The sequence below is a fragment of the Heterodontus francisci genome, chromosome 36 (genome assembly GCF_036365525.1).
Source record: "Heterodontus francisci isolate sHetFra1 chromosome 36, sHetFra1.hap1, whole genome shotgun sequence".
In the NCBI taxonomy this organism is placed as follows: domain Eukaryota; kingdom Metazoa; phylum Chordata; class Chondrichthyes; order Heterodontiformes; family Heterodontidae; genus Heterodontus; species Heterodontus francisci.
Window position 1 is genome coordinate 43377368 of NC_090406.1, and position 19027 is coordinate 43396394.

Below are 19027 nucleotides of genomic sequence, written 5' to 3' on the forward strand. Positions count from 1 at the left end.
CTCTTGGGACTTTCAGAGGAGGAGCTTCTGACATTTCTCCCTAGTGTAGGCATAGGACTCATCTGCGCCAAGTACATTTCATTCCATCTGCTTACGTCCAGTTGTTTTTTTATTAATATCGAACATTTAGTGCACAGCTGAGCACCAGAATGGAGTCGCTCAATTAGTTGTTGGTGCCACTGTGTTTTCCTATCCTTTCAGTCACCATTTGAAGGTACAGGAAATGGAAACTGGAATGACTGGCATGCAGTACAGTTGGGACCCTTTTTAATCCATTCTGCATATTATTCTACTATGAACTTCCATATCCTTTCCCATCATAAATGAAACATTATGAGACCACTGCCAGGTTATGTGCTAGATGCCCTGTAATTTATACATTTATTATACTTAAGTAAAAGGATTGTTTAATAAGCTAATCAGAGTTGGGCATTTGAAGTGGATGCCAAAGTAGGTTCAAGGCACAATTTGATGTACTTTGGCAGAGAGAATGGACCACGGGATATGTTGATATCGAAAAGGAATCGGGCTTGTTAAGCCTGGAGGCTTAATCCCAGTGTTAGAAATTCATTTACTTTCTCATAAAAAGATTGGAAGCAGTGGGTTCAGGGCAATGGAAGCACTCAACTTTTTTTTTTAAAAACAGAGCATTTTTCACAAAGACAGACTTTGGCATTGTTTTCAAAGGACGAGCCAGATTAGTTATGTATCAGTTTTCTCCTGACACTAGATTCAGTTTGTTTCCTATTGGTGTTTTTAGATTGCTGCAGTTGCATTGTTTGCCCAAGCTGGACAAAAACACATTCCACAAAGACTCTGCCTTTTCAAACTTTTTGTTGTTGTCAGATTTAAAAAAAAGTTAGCATTGATTCACACCCTAAACCAGTTTCTGCTGACTTATGTCATTCCAAGTTCTGATCCCACCCCACCCACCACCGCTCAACAAGAACAGCTCCAGTATACAAAAGAACAAGTTTATTTAATGGGAGTGGGGAAACGGCAGGAGGGAACAAATGACCCTCAATAAAATGTTACTGGAGTCCAGTTGGCTGAGAGAGAACCTGTCAGAAATGCACTGCAATTTCACAAAATATCTCCTGGTATCTATTAACCAGGATCCTCAAACATAAGGCTCAATCCAGTAACAAATATGCATTTTAAGGAATTATTCCCATTACATGAGAACGCAGGGAGCAAGAGCAGCGAAATTAAGTCTGGGGCTTGTGAAATGTTTCTGCTTACCAGATCCCTGGTGAAATCTTAGAAAAAGTTTACAACAACCTAAACAGATCCTGATTTCTGCTCACATTGTCGATACCGTGATAGGCCAGAGTCGTCTGCACTTCAGGTCTTCAGAATATACAAGAAATAGCGAACTAACGCTTTTATATACTGCCTTTTACAACCTCAGATCATGCCAAAGCACTTTACAGCCAGTTAAGTACTTATGAAGAGTAGTCACTGTTGTAATGTAGGAAACGCAGCAATTTGCACACATCAAGGTCCCACAAACAGCAATGAGATAATAACCAGATAATCTGTTTTTAGTTGCTAGTTGAGCGATAGATACTGGCCAGAGCACTGGGATAACTCCATCTTTTTTGAAATAGCGCCATGGGTTCTTTTAGATCCACCTGTGTAGGCAGACAGAACCTCGGTTTAAAACCTCTTCTGGATAAGACATTACAGTCATAGGGATATGTAGTCAAGCCCTCCTGTAAAAAAAAATGTAAATGTCTTTTGTGACATCTTTCTGGAACAGATCAGATGTCTTTGTGAAAGCGAGAATAAACAGCCCGTCAAGTATATAAGCACCTATTTCAAAAAGGGAGATTTCTCATCTCTTTCTACAGATTGCTCAAAAGATAGTATGGAAATAGTCCCCTTTAGAAGAACTAGTTTCGCCATCTACTCTGACATATAAAATCATCGAATGCTTAGAGCACAGGAGGCCGCATTCGGCCAGTCATGTCGTGCTGGCTCTCTGCAAGAGCATCTCAGCTAGTCCCACTCCCCCTGCAGCCCTGTGATTTCTTTTCTCTTCAGATAATTATCCAATTCCCTTTTGAAGCCATGATTGAATCCGCCTCCACCATACTCAGGCAGTGCATTCCTGATCCTAACCACACGCTGTGTAAAAAAGCTTTTTCTCAGGTCACCTTTGGTTCTTTTGCCAATCACCTTAAATTGGTGCCTTCTGGTTCTTGACCCTTCCACCAATGGGAACAGTTTCTCTCTATTTACTCTGTCCAGACCCCTCATGATTTTGAAAACCTCCATCAATCTCCTCTCAACCTTCTCTTCTCCAAGGAGAACAGCACCAGCTTCTCCAGTCTACGTACATAACTGAAGTCCCTCATCCCTGGGAGCATTCTGACAAATCTTTTCTGCACCCTCTCTAATGCCTTCACATCCTTCCTAAGACATGGTACGAGTTGGCTACTGCAAGAAAGAGTCGGAACCATTATATGTAATGATTGTCTCACCCTGGGAAGGTGGCAGATGCACTTGATTAACCTGCTTATTAAAATGGAATCTGAGGTTCTTTGGAAGAAAGTTGCTTGAATGAGGGGGAGATTTTTGTTCTAAGATGTGAACAGGCCACTTGGACTAGGGATGTCAATTTGGCAGACTCATGAAGGACTGACAAACCATCAGTGGAGTTAGAATGTAGCTCAAGATTCTGGTTAGCGATTATCAATGTTACAAGTTTAGGGTCTTGCCTTTGATTGTTGCTTGGGTATAGTAGTGCTATTTACTTCCATAAGCAGTCTAAGCATCTTTCATTTAGAGGTGAGAGAATCATTTAGCATAAAGGAGGCCACTCAGCCCATTGTGCTTGTGCCAGCTCTTTGAAAGAGCGATTCAATTAGTCCCTTCCCCATACAAAAGCATAAGTCATGGGATTATTATCCCCTGGTGATTGGAACTGGATAATTATTTTTTTGCAGGGGTCTTTCTTCCATCCCTAGCCGGGCAAACTGAGAACACTTGGTGAGAAAAGGCCAATTAAGAATTGTTAAGTTGCTTTATTTCAGAGCACATGAATATACACAGCAAAGGTAACGATTGGATTCACTTACTTCAAATCAATACAGCTAGTCTTCATGGAATGATACAAAATAAATAACGTTACACTTTCCCCACATCAGTAGATTTTCTTAGGTGACTTAAGCAGAATAATGCTCAACTGTTCAATACCAAAGTTTGCCCTTGCAACTTTATGTTCAAAGGCCTAACTGGTTTTTTTTTTAATATCTTCTGCTATTTGCAGTCAGAAACAGACTTCCCAACACAATGGGTGTGATAGGTTTGTCGATTGTCAAGACAGGCTGACAAATTGAAAGTTAACATGCTGCAGGGAAACAGTCACAGTTTATTTAGTTCATTAACATATTAACCAGTCACCTTTTAAAAATGAGAATATATTTTCAAGCCCCAACATTTAAAAGTAGCTCTGTTTCAAAATTGTCTGGAAAAATGGGTCAAAATCCCCCAAAAATACTCATGTTGTGAACACTACTAATAATCTACCTACTGGTCTGTTCGATAAGTTTAAAAAGGAGCCCACTCAGAGCCTGGGTAGTCTAGAGAATATGGTTCAAGGTAATGACATTTATTTTCAAAGTTAAATACTTAAATGGCAGGGGAGAGACCATGATCGTGGGCTTTGACCCTACAGGTGGCATTTTTGTGGGTCGTGTCTGTTTTTTGGGGGGTTTCAGCGCCATTTTTACAGCATTTCGCCCTTTGGGATTGGAGATCTACTCTGGTTGTTGTTTTCCTGTTGGTTAGGGTTTTAGTGCCTGTCAAGCAAAAAATGGCTGCAACAGAACTCCAGGCCAGGGGGAGCGTAACACCATTAGGGTGGCGATGAAAGATAGAGAAGGAGGGGCATCCATCGACTGCGCCTTAATGAAGAAAATCTGATCGAATGCTGTGGATTCCAAGCTGTGGTCGTCTTCTGCCTGCAGGACTTCCCCAGCAGTGGATATTTCGAGGTGACATTCAAGAACGTGGTGGGATGCATCAAGTTCCTGAAGGTCTCGAAGGAGAAGAAAAAACCAGGTGCCCGTGTTGACCCTCACAGCAGAGCCACTCTTCACACTGCCGTCGCAACAGAGCCGGATGGTGACAATTCACCTCTACAACCCCCATGTTCCTCACCAGGTACATCGAGGTGGCCGGGAGCAGCACCGAGGTCAAGGACCCGTTTAGGATTTAGGCCAGCAAGCGGCAAGTCAAGGTGACCTTGAAGCTGGATGCCAACGGAGGCATCATCCATCCTCCCTCCAGCTTTTCTATCCGGGAAAGTCGAGGCATCTTGGTCTATGTGGGGCAGCCCAGAGTTGTTGTACCTGTGGCAAATCTGGTCATGTGGCAGCCAACTGCAGCACAGTTGCCTGCAAGAACTACAAGCAGGAAGGCCATCACACAAAGGACAATAAGCAGAGTAAGTGCTGCAACCTGTGTGGTGGGGCAGGCCACCACAAGACCTGCCCCAAGCGCTGCCTCAGTTAACCACAGGGAGCAAGGTCCAAAAAAGGTTGGAGGAAGGAATGGTGAACAAGCCTTCTGCTGCAAAGGAGACCAGCAACCCTCCCCCCAGCAACGAAAATTCATTTGAGAAGAAAGGGGACACAGCTGCAACAAGTGACCCAACACCTACCCCGTGCCCAGAAACTCAACAGACAGAATCAAATGGAGGAGGAGGCAGCAGAGGGACAAATGGATGAGTGGCAAATGGTCAAAAGGAAAAACCACAAAAGAAGAAGCCACAAAAGAAGAAGCCCCAAAAGGAATAGGTCACCACCCAAACTAGTGGCAAGAGGTGGCTACCGTCTGAGACGGACTACAGCAGCTGCTCCTCATTGGAGAGGAAGAGCCGGAAAGATGGCATCTGCCAAAGAAGCGCCAGAATACAATGGAGCTGGAAAAGAAAGCCTCCTAGCTCCATGGCACTGGAAGCAGCGTTGGGCCCAGCACGCCCCAACCCCAAGGCGCTAAACCCAGCGAAATGCCCAGCGCACCCCAGCTCCAGGAGACAGAGCATCGAAGCGTCCAGCGCACTCCAATTCCGGGAAGCCAGGAGCAGAAATCTCCTAGAGAAGGAAGAGAGGGGAATGACGCCACCAGCAGAAGACAATCCAAACCTTGCTGCCTACGAGATCCCTCCCAATGTCACCACAGCAGAACAAACCCCCCCCATGAGTGACAGTTTTTCCTGAGCCCAATGAAAATGTACACAAGCTGTTGCACAATGTGTATGCAGGAAAATACCCAAGGACTGGGATTAGTAAAGACACCTGGTGTGGTGAGCAACATCCAGCTTTAAATGGGTATAAAGATTGCTTCCATTAACACGCATAGCATTAAATCTATTACGCGATGTGTTTCGATCTTGGACTACCTCAACAGTGCATTCACTGTTTCTGCAGGAGTGTGGGATACCATACCTCAGCACTTACAAGCAATGGTTGCGATGGTGGTCCCGCGGGCCATCAATCTGGTCTGGGGAAATGATTCCCATTCCTCTGGCCTGCGTGTTCTGCTGTGGGGAGGCAACTTCATCTCCGAAGATAAAGTGGTGATGGGCGGTCACCTCCTCGTAGCAGACGTAATGTACAACAATGCTCCACTCCAGTTAATCAATGTGTACACCCTGGCCCAATACAGTGAATGTCTGACTGTCCTCCAGCAGCTCCCATTGCTGCTGGCGACATCCAGGCTGGTCATTCTAAGCGGTGACTTCAACTGCATCATCAATGCAGCTGAACGATCTGGCAGTGACATCAGCAAACTGGACACTAAGTCCAGATTCCTAACGTAAAAACAGTAAAAGATGCCAAGCTGCACAACGACTTCAGCAAATTTGCAGATGGAGCACAGCGTAGATACACCAGGTCAAGACCGGTCGGGTCTGCCCATTCTAGGACTAACTTTCTTTGTGTCCAGTGCATTCATGGTCAGATCCACCCAAGTCAAGCTGGTGTTCTTCCCTGACCACTGCCTCCTACCGGCCGACTGTCACTTACAGGACGACCAGTGGGTTGGCAGAGGGATATTAAAGCTGCTGACCCCAGAGAACTTTGAGGAATTCAAAAGGGATTACAAAAGGTTGGAGAACCGTGAAACCCCTCTGAGTCTCCGGTGCACTGGTGGGAAGCAATCAAGGAGAACATCAAGAGGTTCCTCATCCTCAAAAAGGTGTTCAAAGGTGAAAGAGAGAGACACAGAGGAAAATGTCCCGACTCCAGAAAAGAATGCAGAATCCGGCTGCACTCGATGGGGGTCACGGTCAAGGAGGACCTCCATGAGGTGAACAGCTAGCAGGCCTCGCTCTTTGCCACGGAAGCCTCCAAGATCATCTTCCAGTCCAGAGTCCGCTCTGTTGAGCAGGACAAGACGTGCTTGCGTTTCTTCTTCCAAAATGTACACACAGAGAGCTCAGTGATCAGCAGCCTGAAAGACGACGATGGCTCGGTAACGATATCGAAGTCTGACATATTAAGGATTAGCAAATCCTTTTATGCTGGGCTGTACGACATGAAGCCCACAGACAGCACGGCCTCCCAGTCCTTCCTGTCATCTATCACTGAGGTCTTAGATGACAGAACGTGAGAGAGTCCGGAAAGACCGCTAACTCTGGTCGAGCTGACAAAGGTCGTCAGGTCCTTTGAGACGAGTAAAACTCCCGGGAGACAACTTACTGGTGGAGTTGTAATCGACTCAGACTGGATTGGCCCAGACCTGCTGGAAGTGTACGAGAGTATGGTTCTGGATGGCAGCATGTCAGAATCCATGAGGAAAGACATAATCACTCTCATCTACAAGTGGAAGGGAGAGAGGGCGGAAATCTGAAATCGGCGGCCCATTTCCTGCTTAATGTAGACTACAAGATTCTGTCTAAGGTCATTGCCAGTCGGGTCAAGTCTGCTCTGGAGTTGATGATTCACTCTGACCAGATCTGTACTGTATCCGTGGCAGGAAGATCTCTGTTGGCGTTGCACTACTCAGGGTACGATCGCCTATGTACGGGACAGGGTGGTGGACACCTGCCTCATCAGCTTGGACCAGGAGAAGGCTTTTGACAGGATATCAAACACATATATGATGGACGTGCTTTCCAAAATAGGGTTTGGGGAGGGAATCTGCAATTGGATCCAACTGCTCTAGACAAACATCAGTAGCGCAGTCTCAATCAATGGTGGGAATCAGAAAGCTTCCTGATCAATCTGGAGTCAGACAGGGCTGTCCTCTCTCCCCTGTCTTGTTTGTTTGCTGTATCGACCCTTTTGCTGAGTCCGTAAGAAAGAATGCGAGCATAAGAGGGATGACAATCCTGGACAGCGGAGGGAATCAGGTCAAAGCCTCCCTGTACATGGACGATGTTGCCGTCTTCTGCTCGGATCCACGGTCCGTTCGCAGGCTGATGAGCATCTGCAACCAGTTCAAACTGGCCTTGGGAGCCAAAGTAAATCGCGGCGAGTGAAGCCATATTCTTTGGGAACTGGGCCGACTGATCCTTTGTTCCCTTCACCGTCAGGTCAGACTACCTGAAGATGCAGGGGATATGGTGAGGTCCTATCTGTCCCCAGTGTTGCGAAGGATGGATCTGGCCACATTGCCGCGGAATGCTCCATTCAGTTGGACCATGCTGTACCACCTATCCTTCGTGGAAAAGTTTGTGCAAAAAAATACCTTTGACCACCAATCCATCAGGCCTGCACGGAATATCCTCAGGCCCTACGGGAGAAGGAAATGGTGGATCATTCAAACAAACACCAAGACATAGCTTGGCTAGTGGAAAGAAGGGCACTCCCCGGCAGATCCTTCCTGCATGCCCAGAATCTCACCACCTCCACATGCTGCCCTCAAGGTGGCTGTGGTGGGGGAAAGGGACTGTTGTCCACCTCCCTCTGGAATGTGCCTTTGCATAGCAGGTATGGAAAGAGATGCTGTGGTTTTTGTCAAGGTTCATTCAGAACAGCTAAGTAACACAGGACTCTGTTCTACGGGCTGTTCCCAGGGACGCACACTGAGATATACATCAAGTGCTGCTGGAGAACCATGAACTCGGTGAAGGTACACTTTGGTCTGCCCAAAACCTGCTGGTCTTCCAGAGAAAAGAGTTGTCCACAACTAAGTGTTGCAGACTGGCACATTCCAAGGTCCAGGACGATATGCTGACGGAAGACGCACAAAAGCTTGGGGCAGCCACCGCAAAGGCGCACTGGGGAAAGACCACTGTGTAAGGTGCTCCCGCCATAGTGAGCTGAGGGGCTGGAACCTGGGTAAAACCCTTCGGGCTATAGGCACCAAAATGTTTTTTACTCTGTAATGCCAATGTACATTGCATTTAAAATGGAATGGCAAGAATTGTGCGGCACTTCATGTTTATCGGTATCGAAGAAATCTGATCTCTGCTGTACTTTGCGAAATGTGAAGTCTGAACTGTTTTGTTATGTATTTTTGCACATTAAGAATAAAGTATATTTTTGGAAAAAAGTTAAATGCATTTGTTTTTAAAGTTGCAGAAACTTAATTGGTGGTCATGATCTCTTGCTTCCCTCCCTCGTATATTTTTTTTTTAAATGGAGTTTACCAATTCCTTACGCAGTCTCTTATAATTTAATTTTAGATTACATTTTAATATTTCACCCAGGTTACAGTATGTTAAGTTTCTGAACACAACTTGAAATATAACTTGTTAACCAGCAATCTCAATTACATTCCAGCAGCAGGATTTCTTCCAAGTATTACCCAGGACAATGTTATAATTCAGTAAAAGATAGGATTACTTGTCCCACCTCCCACCAATTTTCTCGCCTCCCTTGCTGAAGGCATTGATTTACATTGATATATACTTCCATTGCCAAATGGACATACTGCAGCGTGAGCTTAAAATAACAAGTGACGACATGTGTCCACGAGAGGCAGCGCAGCCAAGCTAGATTGCATTCTTAGCCAAACATACACGCATGCACACTTTCCATCACTGAGCAGCAATGAAGAGAGGGTGAACCCTAGCTGGTTGTTCCCTGCCTAGTTCAGTAATGCAGAGGCTAACGTCAGTGGTCTAAATGCTGATCTAGCTAAGAGCAATCAATTCAGCAGTGAGGATTAAACTTGCAATTTTCCCAAGATATATGGCTTAGAAAGTGAACACTTTTCCTCCAAGGCCACTAACAAATTTGCATTAATCTAGTGCCTTTTATGAACTCAGGATATCCCAAAGCATAGTAACTGTTGTAAGCTAGGAAACGTAGAAACCAATCTGCATACAGCAAGCTCCTATAAACAGCAGTACTATTACGATAACCCTTGTCCATAAAGAATTCCTCCCATCTATGCTTTGTTCAGAAAGGTTGCTCCATTGTTGAGACACTGTCAGCAATCCTTAATCCCAAGAATCTAAAAGGAAGTACAACTGTTTGATACTCAAAACCAAACAAGCATGTGTTGGAATTAATAGTAAGCTTGAAGTGTAGTTCAAATGTAGGACAATTTCAGGCTCAAGATAAATTATAAACCAGTCAAGCTCTGTTATGTCTGTGAACCCCTCAAATTGGGTCAAAGCACACTGCAATTCCTTTTATAATAAATCCTTAATAAACTAATGCCCCAAAATTTATAATACCCTTCCCTTCCTTGACATATCTCCATTTCTGGCAATAGGCTATCAACTATTCACTATAACCAACTGACTCACAACTACCTAGACTACACTTCCTTACACCCAGTTTCCTGTTAAGGACTCAATCACAGAATTATTACAGCACAGAAGGAGGCCATTTGTCCAGTTGTGTTTGTACTGGCTCTCAAAGAGCAATTTACCTAATGACACTTCCCCACCTTCTCCCCATAGCCCTGTACATTCTTCCTTTTCAGATAACAAGCCAATTGCCTCTTGAATGCCTCAATTAAACCTGCCTCCACTACACTCTCAGGTTGCGCATTCCAGACTCTAACCACTCACTGTGAGAAAGTCTTTCATGTCACCTTCTTTTGCCAATTACCTTAAATCTGTGCCCTCTTGTTCTCGATCCTTCCACCAATGGGAATGGTTTTTCTCTATCTACTCTGTCCAGACCCCTCATGATTTTGAATACCTCTATTAAATCTCCTCTCAACCTTCTCCTCTCTAAGGAAAACAGTCCCAATTTCTGTCATCTATCCTCATAACTGAATCCACTCCATTCTCCCAGTTTCTCCATCGCATCTATTCTGATGATGCAGCCTTCCATACTAGCACTTCTGCTACATCTTCCTCAGTTGACAAAAAAAGGATTACCTGCCTCCCCCCCATGGTCGACAGGACCCTCAACTGTGTCCAGATTTCCCGTATTTCTGCTCTCACCCCTTCCCCTCCCTCCCAGAACCATGGTATGATTTCCCTTGTCCTCATCTTCCACCCCACCAGCCTCCATATTCAACAGATCATCCTCCACCTCATATGTGATGTCACCATCAAAACACATCTTTCAAGTATTCATTATTAAATGTTTTCTTCACTCTGGTCACTCAGGCAAATGGGAAGGAAAAAAAAAGTTTGATTGTTGTTATCATTCATCATTCTGAGAGACTGTTCCCTCTGCAACCCCTGATCCACTCTTCAATCCCCACCCCAGGCACACGTCCATGGAAGCACAAGAAATGCAATACTTGCCCTGTTAACCTCCTCCCCACTCACTGGCTCCAAGGCCCCAAACACTCCTTCCAAATAAAACAGTGACTTACGTTTACTTCTTTCAATTTAATATACTGTATTCACTGCTCACAAAATGGTCTGCTCTACACTGAGGAAACCAAACATAGATTTACTGACCACTTTGCGGAATACCTGCATTCAGTCTGCAAGTGGGTCCACAAGCAGGATCTTTAGCTTCCTGTCGCCAATCATTTTAATACTCCACCTTGTCCCCACTCTGACCTCTGCCTCCTACAGTGTTTCAATGAAGCTTAACACAAGCTCAGGGAACATCACCTCATCTTTCGATTAGACACTTTAAAACCTTCCAGACTCAATGAGTTCAACAATTTCAGATGATAACCTCTGCCCCCATTTTGTTTCCTTTCTTTGCTGGTTTTGGTTTTATCTCTGTTTTTGCTTTTGTTTTGTTTCTTCACTTGTCTTATTACCACTCCCTTTGCACCATGAAACCTTTTGTCATTTAATTTCTTCTGTACTCCACCCTATTATATACCTTCCCTTTTGTTCTTCTCTCACTTCACCCTTTCACAAAACCTACTATACCTCCAACTTTTCCCAGTTCTGATGAAACGTCAACTCTGTTTCTCTCTCCACAGAGATGACCTGAACTGCTAAGTATATCCAACATTTTTGGTTTTTATTCCAGATTTCCAGCATCTGCAGTATTTTGTTCCTGTTTTGTCCAAAAATCTATACCCCTTTCACATTAGTCCTTTCCTCAGCCATAGACATAAAAAGGAAAAACTTGCAAATGAAATAAAAAATAATGCTGGAAATACACAGCAGTTTCATCAACACTGCCTTCTCCCGAAGTCCCCAGCATCACAGATACCAGTCAAATAAATGCTTATTCAAGAATCCAGCTGACCGAGCAGACTTGAAACTACTTATGGTGAGTGAAAGTCCTTCAGCATCGGCCTTCAGTTAGCGATTTACATCTACTCTGCGAAGTAGAGAGTGGTGGCATTCTTTCCAACCTTTGGGGCGGCACAGTGGCGCAGTGGTTAGCATCGCAGCCTCACAGCTCCAGCAACCCGGGTTCGATTCTGAGTAATGCCTGTGTGGAGTTTGCAAGTTCTCCCTGTGACCGCGTGGGATTTCGCCGGGTGCTCCGGTTTCCTCCCACAGCCAAAGACTTGCAGGTTGATAGGTAAATTGGCCATTGTAAATTGCCCCTAGTATAGGTAGGTGGTAGGGAAATTGAGGGAAGGTGGGGATGTGAGAGGCTAATGGGATTAATGTAGGATTAGTATAAAATGGGTGGTTGATGGTCAGCACAGACTCGGTGGGCCGAAGGGCCTGTTTCAATGCTGTATCTCTAAATAAAATAAAATCGATTCATTCCACGTGAGATCACGAAACGACTAAAGGCACTGGATACTGTAACGGCGACGGGTCCTGACAATTTTCCGGCAATAGTACTGAAGACCTGTGCTCCAGAACTTGCCGCACCCCTAGTGAAGCTGTTCCAGTGCAGCTGGCATCTACCCTGCAATGTGGAAAATTGCTCAGGTATGTCCCGTACACAAAAAGCAGGTCAAGTCCAACCCAGCCAATTACCGCCCCATCAGTCTATTCTCAAATCATCAGTAAAATGATGGAAGGTGTCGTCAACAGTGCCATCAAGCAGCACTTGCTTAGCAATAACCTTCTCAGTGACGCTCAGTTTGGGTTCCGCCACGGCCACTCAGCTACTGACCTCATTACAGCCTTGGTTCAAAACTGGACAAAACAAAAAGAGCTGAAGTCAAGACATGAGGTGAGAGTGACAACCCTCGACATCAAGGCAGCATTTGACAAGAGTATGGCATCAAGGAGCCCGAGCAAAACTTGAGTCAATGGGAATCAGGAGAAAAACTCTCCAATGGTTGGAGTCATGCCTAGCACAAAGGGAGATGGTTGTGGTTGTTGGAGGTCAATCATCTCAGCTCCAGGACATCACTGCAGGAGTTCCTCAGGGTAGTGTCCTAGGCCCAGCCATCTTCGGCTGCTTCATCAATGACCTTTCTTCAATCATAAGGTTAGAAGTGGGGATGCTCGCTAATGATTGCACAATGTTCAGGATCATTCGCAACTCCTCAGATGCAGTCCATGTAGAAATGCAGCAAGACCTGGACAACATCCAGGCTTGGGCTGATAAGTGGCAAGTAACGTTCACGCCACACAAGTGCCAAGCCATGACCATCTCCAACAGAGAGAATCTAACCATCTCCACTTGACATTCAATGGCATTACCATCGCTGACTCCCCCACTATCAACATCCTGGGGGTTACCATTGACCAGAAATTGAACTGGAGTAGCCATATAAATACCGTGGTGACAAGAGCAGGTCAGTAGCTAGGAATCCTGTGGCGAGTAACTCATCTCCAGACTCCCCAAAGCCTGTCCACCATCTACAAGGCACAAGTCAGGAGTGTGATGGAATACTCTCCACTTGTCTGGATGGGTGCAGCTCCAACAACACAAGAAGCTCGACAGCATCCATGACAAAGGACCCCGCTCGATTGGCACCCCATCCACTAACATTCACTCCCTCCACCAACGCACAGTGGCAGCCGTGTGTACCATCTGCAAGATGCACTGCAACAATGCACCAAGGCTGTTCAGGCATCACCTTCCAAACCTGCGACCTCTACCACCTACAAGAACAAGAGCAGCATGGAAACACCACCACCTGCAAGTTCCCCTCTAAGCCGCACACCATCCTGACTTGGAACTATATTGCCGTTCCTTCACTGTCGCTGGGTCAAAATCCCGGAACACCCTTCCTGACAGCACTGTGGGTGTACCTGCCTCACATGGACTGCAGCGGTTCAAGAAGGCAGTTCACCACCACCTTCTCCAGGACAATTAGGGATAGACAATAAATGCTGGCCTAGCCAGTGACGCCCACATCTCATGAATGAATTTTTAAAAATAAACAAAAGGAACAGCTAATTTTTGGATGCATGTCCTTCTTCACAACAAAGTTAGTTTGGCTCATTTAGAAGCATTTGCGCCTCGGAGTAAAACATTTCAAGTCCCATTCATTGACTTGAGCACATAATCTAGGCCGACACCACAATTCATTACGGAGGGAAAATGCTGCACCCGTGCTCCTATCCTAATCAGATTTCTCCATGGCCTCGTCCCTCCCTATCTTTGTAGCCATCTCAGCCCTACAACTCTCCAAGAACTCTGCAATTTCCCCAACTCTGCATTCTTGGGCATTCCCCCCCCCCCACTCTCTTTGGCCCACAGTATTCAGCTACTTAGCATTCTTGTAAATGCTGACATTTAGCTCGGTGCTAATAGGTTACAATTAATGGGAGTGGTCTGCTAAATATGCTATGCTTACAAAATAATTCATTGTCTGTCAAGCACTTTTGGGATATTCTGACAGATGTGATACAACACTACATAAATGCAGGCTCTTTCTTAAATAGAATGGTCCCCTTTCAACCAAGGCAATACAATTAATATGCATTCAACTGAACAGGTCAGTTTTAAAACTGCCTGTTTTGTACTGGGCCTGTAATCATGTAATCTTAATCCCTGATTTACTTCACCCAACCATTGGCAGCAGTGTTTTCAGTTGCCAAGGCCCTAAACTAGAATTCCATTCCTAAATTTCTCTGCTAATCTCTTCTCCTTTAAAATGCTCCTTAAAACCTACCTGGCCAAGAGTTTAGTCTCCAGTCCCAATATTTTCTTCTTTGCCTCAGTTGTCAAAGCTGTCAGATTGCGCTCCTACGAAAAATTATTAAAAGGCACGTATATAAATGCAAGATGTTGTTTTGACTAGCTGTTATGTTGTTGGGGTTTTTATTTAAGACTTTTTTCCCCACTGGTTCAAGATCTCAGATTACACAGTGGTGCGCAGTGGTTAGCACCGCAGCCTCACAGCTCCAGGGACCCGGGTTCGATTCTGGGTACTGCCTGTGTGGAGTTTGCAAGTTCTCCCTGTGTCTGCGTGGGTTTTCTCCGGGTGCTCCGGTTTCCTCCCACAAGCCAAAAGACTTGCAGGTTGATAGGTAAATTGGCCATTATAAATTGTCACTAGTATAGGTAGGTGGTAGGGAAATATAGGGACAGGTGGGGATGTTTGGTAGGAATATGGGATTAGTGTAGGATTAGTATAAATGGGTGGTTGATGTTCGGCACAGACTCGGTGGGCCGAAGGGCCTGTTTCAGTGCTGTATCTCTAATCTAATCTAATTACTCTGTTAGACAAGCCTTCTTTTCCCCATGACCTGGAGGGTGAAATATCTATATAATGTATAGCGAGTCCAGGGATCGAATAGAATACCTTTGTACTGTTCTTGTCTACTGGTTCTATCATGTTCGCAGGTGGTCGTCCTCAACTTGGAAGCTGATAAAGTAAACACTCCACTAACCCATGATTTAGGCTATAAAACAGTCAGATTTATTAACTAGTAAATAGAAGTAAATGACATACCACAGACTTACAATAAATACAGGTTAACTATCCATCCTTGGAAGATAGAGGAACAGTTATGTCTGTTGTGGTAAACTGCATCAGACACAAGGTTCCGTAATATTAACCATTACATGATGGTTTGGTACTGACCATACTCAGTGTCTCTGGTTGCTTCAGATGAACTATTTAGTTTGAACACGACAGCCTGAGAAATACTTACACAAATTTAAATGTGTCGCAAACCCAAAATGTGCTATGAAATTAATATATGTGCAAGTAAAACCCATAAGACGCTGGAGTTGAATTAAAAGACTCAGCCCCTTCCTTGAATACTTGATCAGACACACATCCAAACAAGAATGCCGGATAATAAATAAGCTGCAACAAAAACAAGAAATGCTGGATTCACTCAGCAGGTCTGGCAGCATCTGTAGAAAGAGAAGCAGAGTTAACGTTTCGGGTCAGTGACCCTTCTTCGGAACTGACAAATATTAGAAAAGTCACAGATTATAAACAAGTGAGGTGGGGGTTGGGCAAGAGATAACAAAGGAGAAGGTGCAGATTGGACCAGGCCACATAGCTGACCAAAACGTCACAGAGCAAAGGCAAACAATATGTTAATGGTGTTTTGAAAGACAAAGCATTAGTACAGATTAGGTGTGAATACACTGAATATTGAACATCAGCAAGTGCAAACCTGAAGAAAAACAACCTGAAAAAAACAGTGGGTAAGCAAACTGAACAAACTAAGATGAAATGAAATAAATGCAAAAAATGTAAAAAGGAATGCAAAAAAAAAGAAAAAATAACTAAAAATGACTAAAAATGAAAGTAAAGTGGGGGGCTGTCATGCTCTGAAATTATTGAACTCAATGTTCAGTCCGGCAGGCTGTAGTGTGCCTAATCGGTAGATGAGATGCTGTTCCTCGGGCTTGCGTTGATGTTCACTGGAACACTGCAGCAATCCCAGGACAGAGATGTGAGCATGAGAGCAGGGGGGAGTGTTGAAATGGCAAGCAACCGGAATCTCAGGGTCCTGCTTGCGGACTGAGCGGAGATGTTCCGCAAAGCGGTCACCCAGTCTGCGCTTGGTCTCCCCAATGTAGAGGAGACCACACTGTGAGCAGCGAATACAGTATACTACATTGAAAGAAGTACAAGTAAATCGCTGCTTCACCTGAAAGGAGTGTTTGGGGCCTGGGATAGTGAGGAGAGAGGAGGTAAATGGGCAGGTATTACACCTCCTGCGATTGCAAGGGAAGGTGCCCTGGGACGGGGACGAGGTGGTGGGGGTAATGGAGGAGTGGACCAGGGTGTCGCGGAGGGAACGATCCCTTCGGAATGCTGACAGGGGAAGGGAGGGGAAGATGCGACTGGTAGTGGCATCACGCTGGAGGTGGCGAAAATGGCGGAGGATGATCCTTTGGATATGGAGGCTGGTGGGATGAAAAGTGAGGACAAGGGGAACCCTGTCACGGTTCTGGGAGGGAGGGGAAGGGGTGAGGGTAGAGGTGCGGGGAATGGGTCGGACACGGTTGAGGGCCCTGTCAACCACAGTGGGGGGAAATCCTCGGTTGAGGAAAAAGGAGGTCCCTGTCAACCACAGTGGGGGGAAATCCTCGGTTGAGGATTTCCCCCCACTGTGGTTGACAGGGACCTCCTTTTTCCGTGTCCGACCCATTCCCCGCACCTCTACCCTCACCCCTTCCCCTCCCTCCCAGAACCGTGACAGGGTTCCCCTTGTCCTCACTTTTCATCCCACCAGCCTCCATATCCAAAGGATCATCCTCCGCCATTTTCGCCACCTCCAGCGTGATGCCACTACCAGTCGCATCTTCCCCTCCCTTCCCCTGTCAGCATTCCGAAGGGATCGTTCCCTCCGCGTCACCCTGGTCCACTCCTCCATTACCCCCACCACCTCGTCCCCGTCCCAGGGCACCTTCCCTTGCAATCGCAGGAGGTGTAATACCTGCCCATTTACCTCCTCTCTCCTCACTATCCCAGGCCCCAAACACTCCTTTCAGGTGAAGCAGCGATTTACTTGTACTTCTTTCAATGTAGTATACTGTATTCGCTGCTCACAGTGTGGTCTCCTCTACATTGGGGAGACCAAGCGCAGACTGGGTGACCGCTTTGCGGAACATCTCCGCTCAGTCCGCAAGCAGGACCCTGAGCTTCCGGTTGCTTGCCATTTCAACACTCCCACCTGCTCTCATGCTCACATCTCTGTCCTGGGATTGCTGCAGTGTTCCAGTGAACATCAACGCAAGCTCGAGGAACAGCATCTCATCTACCAATTAGGCACACTACAGCCTGCCGGACTGAACATTGAGTTCAATAATTTCAGAGCATGACAGCCCCCCACTTTACTTTCATTTTTAGTCATTTTTTCTTCCTTTTTTTTGCATTCCTTTTTACATTTTTTGCATTTATTTCATTTCATCTTAGTTTGTTCAGTTTGCTTACCCACTGTTTTTTTCAGGTTGTTTTTCTTCAGGTTTGCACTTGCTGATGTTCTATATTCAGTATATTCACACCTAATCTGTACTAATGCTTTGTCTTTCAAAACACCATTAACATATTGTTTGCCTTTGCTCTGTGACCTTTTGGTCAGCTATGTGGCCTGGTCCAATCTGCACCTTCTCCTTTGTTATCTCTTGCCCAACCCCCACCTCACTTGTTTATAATCTGTGACTTTTCTAATATTTATCAGTTCCGAAGAAGGGTCACTGACCCGAAACGTTAACTCTGCTTCTCTTTCTACAGATGCTGCCAGACCTGCCGAGTGAATCCAGCATTTCTTGTTTTTGTTTCAGATTTCCAGCATCCGCAGTATTTTGCTTTTATAATAAATAAGCTGCGTTGTGGTCTGTGACTGATTCTTTTTAATAAAGCGCCAAGTACTATGACAGGAACAAGCCAATACCACAATATGATAGACAACAGTCCTTGTTCTGGACTTTCTACTAGAGAGTGAAGGATAATTCTCTCTATATTTGGACTATTCCCTTTATTATTCTAAACACTTGGAATCAGATCACCCTTCAACTTCCTCACCTTCAAGGAAGACAAGAAAAAGTTTATCCAGTTTTCCATAATTTCCAACTCCCTTCATCCCAAATACCTTCCTGGGGAAAGGTTGCTGGACTTTCGCCAAGCTTAAAAATGGAGGGGTCCAAAATGGAACTAAAAAAACTTTTCAAACACTTATGACTGTAAGAGCATTTCCGTGCTTGTATTATCTATATTTTATGATCAAATCCATATCCATTAATCTTTTTGAACACTTTTATACCTGCAGCTAGCTTTTATTGACTTATCCATCTGTTCATTTATCCCTTACCACCCAGACTGTCTAAATAATGCAGGAAGACCTTATTCATAGTATTGCACCTCCCTCTACGTTGAGATTAATTGGCATCACACGGCAAATACATGCCTAAACATAACCAATTTTCCTGCAGTCCTATGTAGAATTTTTAAAACAAAAGTTGGTGCTCTCCACAATTACATAATAAGCAGTTGTTAGCTGAAGACACAAGGGTGCCATTGTTTGACATTTTTCAGTGTTGGTCTCAAAGCTGGACTGGCAAAGTTTCTAATGGACACAACAACTTGCATTTACTATAGAAAATATCCTAAGGCACTTTTGTTTAGGGGAAAACAGATATCAAGCACTAGTGGGAGAGTCAGCAGAAGTGACCAAACGCATTGGTTGAACAGATAGGCTTTAAGAAGGCTTTTAAAGAGGGAGTGAGGTAGTGATGCAAGAAAGTTTAAGGAAGGGCGCTGCAGGGAGTGGAGAAGAGATAGTTGAAGGTACCAACACCAATGCTGGAACAAATGGAAGGAAATGGGTAGGGAATCAATCAGTCAAAAGAGGAGGATTGAA

At 45.0% G+C, this 19027-nt stretch overlaps 1 protein-coding gene across 5 annotated transcripts in view; it reads right to left on the minus strand.

Moving 5' to 3' along the window:
• Positions 1-19027, minus strand: part of LOC137351783 (zinc finger and BTB domain-containing protein 7A-like) — a 166704-nt gene that overhangs the window by 131358 nt on the left and 16319 nt on the right. The window contains exon 1 of one of the 5 annotated variants that reach the window (XM_068016610.1): positions 14371-14440. The exons of the other annotated variants lie outside the window; for them this stretch is intronic. The gene's annotated coding sequence lies outside the window, so the exon portion shown is untranslated. Of the gene's footprint in view, positions 1-14370; positions 14441-19027 lie in introns of those variants that run through there. 5 annotated transcript variants of the gene reach the window in all.